The sequence below is a fragment of the Schistocerca americana genome, chromosome 1, assembly GCF_021461395.2.
Source record: "Schistocerca americana isolate TAMUIC-IGC-003095 chromosome 1, iqSchAmer2.1, whole genome shotgun sequence".
In the NCBI taxonomy this organism is placed as follows: Eukaryota; Metazoa; Arthropoda; class Insecta; order Orthoptera; family Acrididae; genus Schistocerca; species Schistocerca americana.
This window is the reverse complement of record NC_060119.1, coordinates 894011382-894018006: the sequence shown is the minus strand read 5'-3', so window position 1 is coordinate 894018006 and position 6625 is coordinate 894011382.

Below are 6625 nucleotides of genomic sequence, written 5' to 3'. Positions count from 1 at the left end.
CAAAATGCTCAGCATATCAAATTTGATCATCAAATTGACACAAGAGGAAATGTGGAACAAAAGGAAAATTAATGAAAATTTGATGACAGATGCATGGCACACGGCTTTTCTACAGTTTGCAATCCGAGTGCCCAACATGTCTGTCTCCATGAAGGATAGTGTGTCGTTGGTAAAGATCTTTTACAAGAATGGTGACTGCACCAGCAGCCATGCAGTTGTTCTGGACACTCCAGAGTATGAAAAAGTCCATTGTCTGCTAAGGGTCTGCAGAAAATCACAAAATCTGAAAAGACAGTTTCTTTTTAAAGTGCAATGTGTGAGGAAGGAAAGCAGTCGATTGACATCTGTCAAAGATGTGACCACAGTACTGCAGGAGGGGTTGAACGGTGGTGTACAAACATGCAGTGCACGTGGAATTTCCCGAACACTGGACATGCCTGTGAGGATGGAGCATAAAATCCTACAAAATGTCCTGAATGCTATCCATACAAAATTACACACATCCTGGAATTGCTTCCTGTTGAGCTGCCAGCATGACAACCGTTTGCTAAGGAATTTCTTGTTCGTCTAGGACAATAAATGGCCATGGAAGATTCTGTACACAAAGCCCACTTCCAAGAACAAGTCAATATGCAGAATATGGGCAAAGGAAAATTCACATGCATATCAACCAGCACCACTTCATTCTGAAAAACTGACTGGTGCAGGCTGACATTTACAGTAGGCCCATATTTCTTTCAGAAGATAAAGCCTTCAGGTCTTGTTACCTGTATCATCACTGGTAAATGCTGTGAGTCTTTTACACAGCAACATCATTCCCACCATTCAATAGCTTGGATGTTTGAGCAGGATCATTTTTAAGATGGCACTACTCTGCATTTTTCACACCCGTGAAATGGCTAACGTGGAAGCATTTCGGAAATGCTAGAATTATCAGCCATCATTTCCCTACAGCCTGGCCATCCAAATTACTTTATCTTAATCTGTGGGCCATCTGTATGTGGGGTTAGCTGAAAGATGTGTTCACTGCTCCATTTATGAACATGACCCCGCAAACACTGCAATTCTATTGTGGAATATGCTGTTTCTCAATTTCAATTTGTGGCCAAAAAATGGTCAACAGCATACTGAACGTATCTTATGCCAGTCTCACAAGAATTACAAACTGATTTTTCCCATCCAATGTGGTATGGCCTTGTCACAGTGGATGTGCTTACCTTACAAAAATGACAACTGTTGGCTGCTAGACTTGGGCTGTCATGCACGTTGAACAGTATAGATGGTGTAATGCGCAATTCAAACCAAAGCAGTCACATTGAATTTCATCTGTCATTTGTAGCCGACCCCATTTACATTAATATACTTACAGCACCATCTGTTAGAACAAAAAAGAATTTAACAAAAAAATTCACTATGACACTTCTCTCATCAGTAATGTGTTGTTCAAACATTGTCATTGTGAGCAGTGATTTTCTTTATTTAATGTTTTGAAACAGGAACTTTAACTATGGACACCCTGCATAACGACTTTTCAGACTTTGGTTGATGAGGGTGTCAGTCATATGAGAAAGGACCTCAGATTGTTCAGACTTTGCAATTTACTTCGAAAACATGTATAAATTAAGAGTCATAAGCTGGGCCTCTTGCTACCACCAGTGTGCTGAGTGAGTATGAACATGCACTAATGCATATCATTAAAAAAAACTAAACCTAAACAATTCAATTTTGCTGTTCATTCACTGATAAAATGGAAATGTCGTGTGGCTAGGGCCTCCCGTCGGGTAGACCGTTCGCCTGGTGCAGGTCTTTCGATTTGACGCCACTTCGGCGACCTGCGCGTCGATGGGGATGAAATGATGATGATTAGGACAACACAACACCCAGTCCCTGAGCGGAGAAAATCTCCGACCCAGCCGGGAATCGAACCCGGGCCCTTAGGATTGCCAGTCTGTCACGCTGATCACTCACTGATGTACTTGCGAGACAAATGATTTGATGGATTAAATTATTTAAATAGAGGCAAAATAACGACCTGCTCATACAGCACAACACACAATGTGCGAGCCAGGCCCAGATTGAACTCGCATGGTGGATTAAAAACTCTGGGTTGTACACCAATCAGTCTGCCTGGCTTCTAGGCAGTTCCCCTCATTCATTTAGGTAAATGCTGGGCTGGCCATAAATTCTGTCTTGGAGAATACAATACACAAACATTTGCAATGTGATATGATGCAGAACAAAGTTTACACATGGCACATGAGGCTTCGTGCCTTTTGGCTACCTTGATTAAAGTTTCCTGCAATAAGGCTGCAGCACAAGGTCTCTTTACAGCTCACCACCTGAGAGTTTGAGAGAACAATATATGGAACGACACTGAATTCCAGTGACTGTCCATGAACAAGAGTTCAGTTAACAAGTGTTGCGGAAGAAAGTAATCCTGAACTAAGTGGCATTTATCCTCTGTCTTAATTCATCATTAGTTTTTGTGTTTCCTATTTTTGATAATGGTGTCTACTATATTTGCACACGAGAAAATAATGCAGCAAAGAACCACAAAGCTGTTGCTGCTGCAGCCATACCACGTCCGGCAAACCGACGACATTGTTCCCTTCCATGCTCAAGTAGGATTCGCCGTCAATCACTTTGTTATTCTGATCCAGGTATAGTAAGAACAAAAGTACTTAAGAGGCGAGAACTAGTTAACAGGACGGTATTAGGACATCAAAGAATATAAGATTGTCAGTTCAGAAGACAAGCGAATTAAGATAAAATCTCTGACACTATAAGCGAAATGAGCACATTCTTAGAGTACTAGAGGAGGTTACAGCAAGTAATACGTGAAGGAAGTTGCAAAGTACGAGAAAAAAGAATACCGGACAAGAAGAAACGAAGTGGATGCAAATTAATGTAGTCCTTAAATGGCCAAAATGAAAAAGTGGTTGAAGAAAAATTATTAAATGTGTGTACCACATCCAAGGGCATTAGAATCTCACAGAGGGATAAATTGTTTTAGGGTGTGTAAAGAGGGTGGAGGATAGAAGCACGAGGGAAGGAAGATCGCCAAATTGCGGTCATGTACTGCCACCCTTCACAGGTCTGCCAACTGAAGAGTGAGCAGGTGAGTCCCCATGTTCTACCCCAAAAAGAGATTTCTTCTATTACAAGGCATTTTGCAAAGGTACACCAATGCTTCCACAGCGCACCTTACAAATCACTGCTGACAGATGTCCAGGATGTGTGTATTTTCCACAAAGTGGTTAAAAGTAAATGAAATGAACGTGAGATGATAGTGCTAATGCCAGATAAGTGTATGGGCATATTCTGTGTAAATTTCTTCCATTTTTTTACTCTGCTGGAGGGGAAATTTAATCCTAGTCATGTAGCATTCTTCTAGGAACAGCAACTTCCCTCACCCCACGTGCTGCTCACTCTTCAGTTTACACACCAACAGACTGCTCAACCCCAGCATTTCCTGTCCAGTTCTCTTATATGACAATAACCCCACAGATACTGTGTTCAATAGTGAAGTTATATTGTTAACTGAGCTCTTACATAAAGACACTCCTACAAGTAATTGCTGAGGAGTGTTGAATTTTTAAGTGTGATGTCTGGTCTATGTAGTATTGTTGGGAAAGTGGCTTGGATTAATGTGGTACCTTGCTGCCTCTATTGTTGACTGTATTGTAGACATGTGTAGCTGTGTTGCAGTCACTTGGTGGTGAATTAATGACCAGAAAGTTACTGCACTTCTTGTTTCTGGGATACTGCATAAATCTCTTCAAGAAATTGCTCTGGCACTTCTAGAGTGGGCTGCATTTGAGTGGAGCCACTTACCCCAAGTCCACATATCTTGCAATGAGGGTGTGAATGTGTGTGACAAAAATAGGGATAATCGTGTTAAGACTTTAATCTGCTGTAATGCTTTGACTTATTTTAAAATATTTGTAGTTCCATAACACCTAGCTGACCTGCTTCTGTTGTAGAGGCAGCCAATTTAAGCCCTCTGGCCTCTTCAGAGCTTAGAAACTACAGCTGTTTCGATGCATTTGAAAGACCTCTGTGTGAAGTGTTTCAGCCATTGATAGTAGAGACAATGAAACTGACATTGTCAAATACATACTGACAGCATATGAAACCTGGAGTAGGCTCTACAGTGTCATTGACAGCTACAGCTGCTGAGTTTGTTTACATCAAAGCTTATAACTCCACTATACAAGCACAAGCTCAGCGAAGTTATTTTGCCTGCTAACTTAAGAGACTTGGAGAAGAAATGCTGGGGAGGTACAGACTGCCTGTAAACTCAGCCTTTCCCTGGAGAACAACTGCTGTACAGGATGCATAACAATTTCCCCTCTCACAGTGTACAAGTGTGCACAGATTACACGGAATCTGTCCATATGGTTATTGTTAGTAACTCAGAATAGGGACTCTCCTGTTCGCAAACCTACGAAAGGTGGAAGGGCATGCCCACAGTCTGGTTACCTTCTGCCCATCCTCCACACAATTTATCCCTTATTGTGATTGTTTTTTAAACCACTTTATTTACCCACAAACAATTTTATACCATTAAAATATTTTTCATAACTCAGATATTTTCCATCCCATGCAAATGATGAAACTATAAATCTTAGAGAAATCAACAGGACCTTCATAGTAAAAAAATTATAGTTTAATGCCATACTGGCAAACATTTTTGCTAGAAGCTGCTGTTTTCAAGTCAATGAAAAAAACATTAAAAATGACCATTAACAACTGCTGGTCACAGCAGAACATGCTTGACACCTAATACTTACTGTGTGCCAGGCCAGGTGGTGAAACATACATAACTAAGCATGTGGCAATGTGTTAAATGCTGCTGTCCCACAAAGCCAGGATTTTTAGTATACTGTTCACAGCACTTGCTCCTACCACCATAAAAAATAATTGCCACTATACAATTTTTTTCCATAATTTTCATTCACCGACTGGACTGTATAGTAAAGTTCAACATGTGCAAACACATCCACCCAATTTGTCAAGTTCCAACTGTCACACAGTAATGCCACACACTCTGACAGTAGCAAGGTTATACATGAATGTGGCAGCCCTGAACACCAAAAGTGTAATAATTAAGCAGCTACGAATCCATGTACAACAAAAGCATCCGAGTGAGGATGAACTGATTCAGTATTAACTTCAACTAGTGAATGAAGCTAAATTCAATAAGGACTCATTAACATAACAGTATGATTCCCATTACCAGCAATTTGGGCTCTAGCATCCAAGTTATCAGACCTTATCCATATTGCATCAATGTATTTGTTCAGTGCTAACAATGCATTAATGAATAATCTTGGGAAGCTATATATAGAAATTGGTTTCAACTGCCTTTTTTTTTGTTTTAGGGCGCAAAACTGCTACGGTCATTAGCGTGCAGTCCGTGACTTAGGAAACAGTAAAAAACCGAAATTGAAAGCCAGCAGCAATGGGAACGAAAGTAATAAAATTGGAGAAACTAAAAGCAGAACGAAGGCTTAAAAATCCACTACAGAAAGGGGTTGGTTGTCCCCAAAAAAAGCTTCAAATGACTGACGTCATTTCACTGGCACTAAAACTTGAGAACGCAGTCGGCTGAGCGCGTGTCTTCTGCTAAAATCGACGATACATCAGACGATAGCTGTAGACGGGAGCGTAACGGATTAAAATAGGGGCACTCAAAAGGTGTCTTACCGTCCACAGCTGAGAGCAGTGGGGACAGAGTGGGGGAGGATCGCCGCTTAAAAGATGTCGATGGCTAAAAGGACAGTGCCCTATCCGGACTCTAGTTAAAATTACCTCCACCCGACGACGCGTTTGGGAGGAAGAGGTCCAAGCACAAGGAAGAGCTTTCACGTTCCGCAATTTATTATGGGTGTCAACCAATGCGTGTGCCATAAATGAACAACACGTCGACATAAAACGCTCTGTAGATCGGCGAAGGGAATCGATTGAATAGCTGGCCGAGGAAGAGAGAGTGCAGCCTTGGCTGCAATATCGGCCGCCTCATTTCCACAGATACTAACGTGTCCCGGGAGCCAGAGGAACGCCACCGAGACGCCCCCCAGGTGGAGCAAGCGCAGACAGTCCTGAATCCGGTGGACCAGAGGGTGCACAGGATAAAGAGTTTGGAGACTGAGGAGAGAGCTGAGAGAATCTGAGCAGATAACGTACTGTATCCGCTGATAACGGCGGATGTAGTGGACAGCCTGGAGAACAGCGTAGCCGCAGCATAAACCGAACACTGGTCGGGAAGCTGAAAGTGATTTGGGGTGTCGCCAACAATATAGGCACTCCCTACACCTAACGATGTTTTCGAGCCGTCGGTGTAAATAAATGTGGCGTCCGTGATTTGTGCACATAGAGCAGCAAATGCCCGACGATAAACAAGTGAAGGGGTACCATCCTTGGGAAATCGACAAAGGTCACGGAGCAGGCAGACGCGGGGACGGAGCTAAGGCGGTGCTGTACCCCAAGTTGTCAAGAAGGTTTTAGGAAAGCGGAAGAAAAGAGAATGGAGCAGTTGACGGAAGCGGACTCCTGGTGGTAGTAGGGAGGAGGGGCGGCCTGCATACCCTACATCAAAGGAGGCGTCGAAAAAAAGGTCATG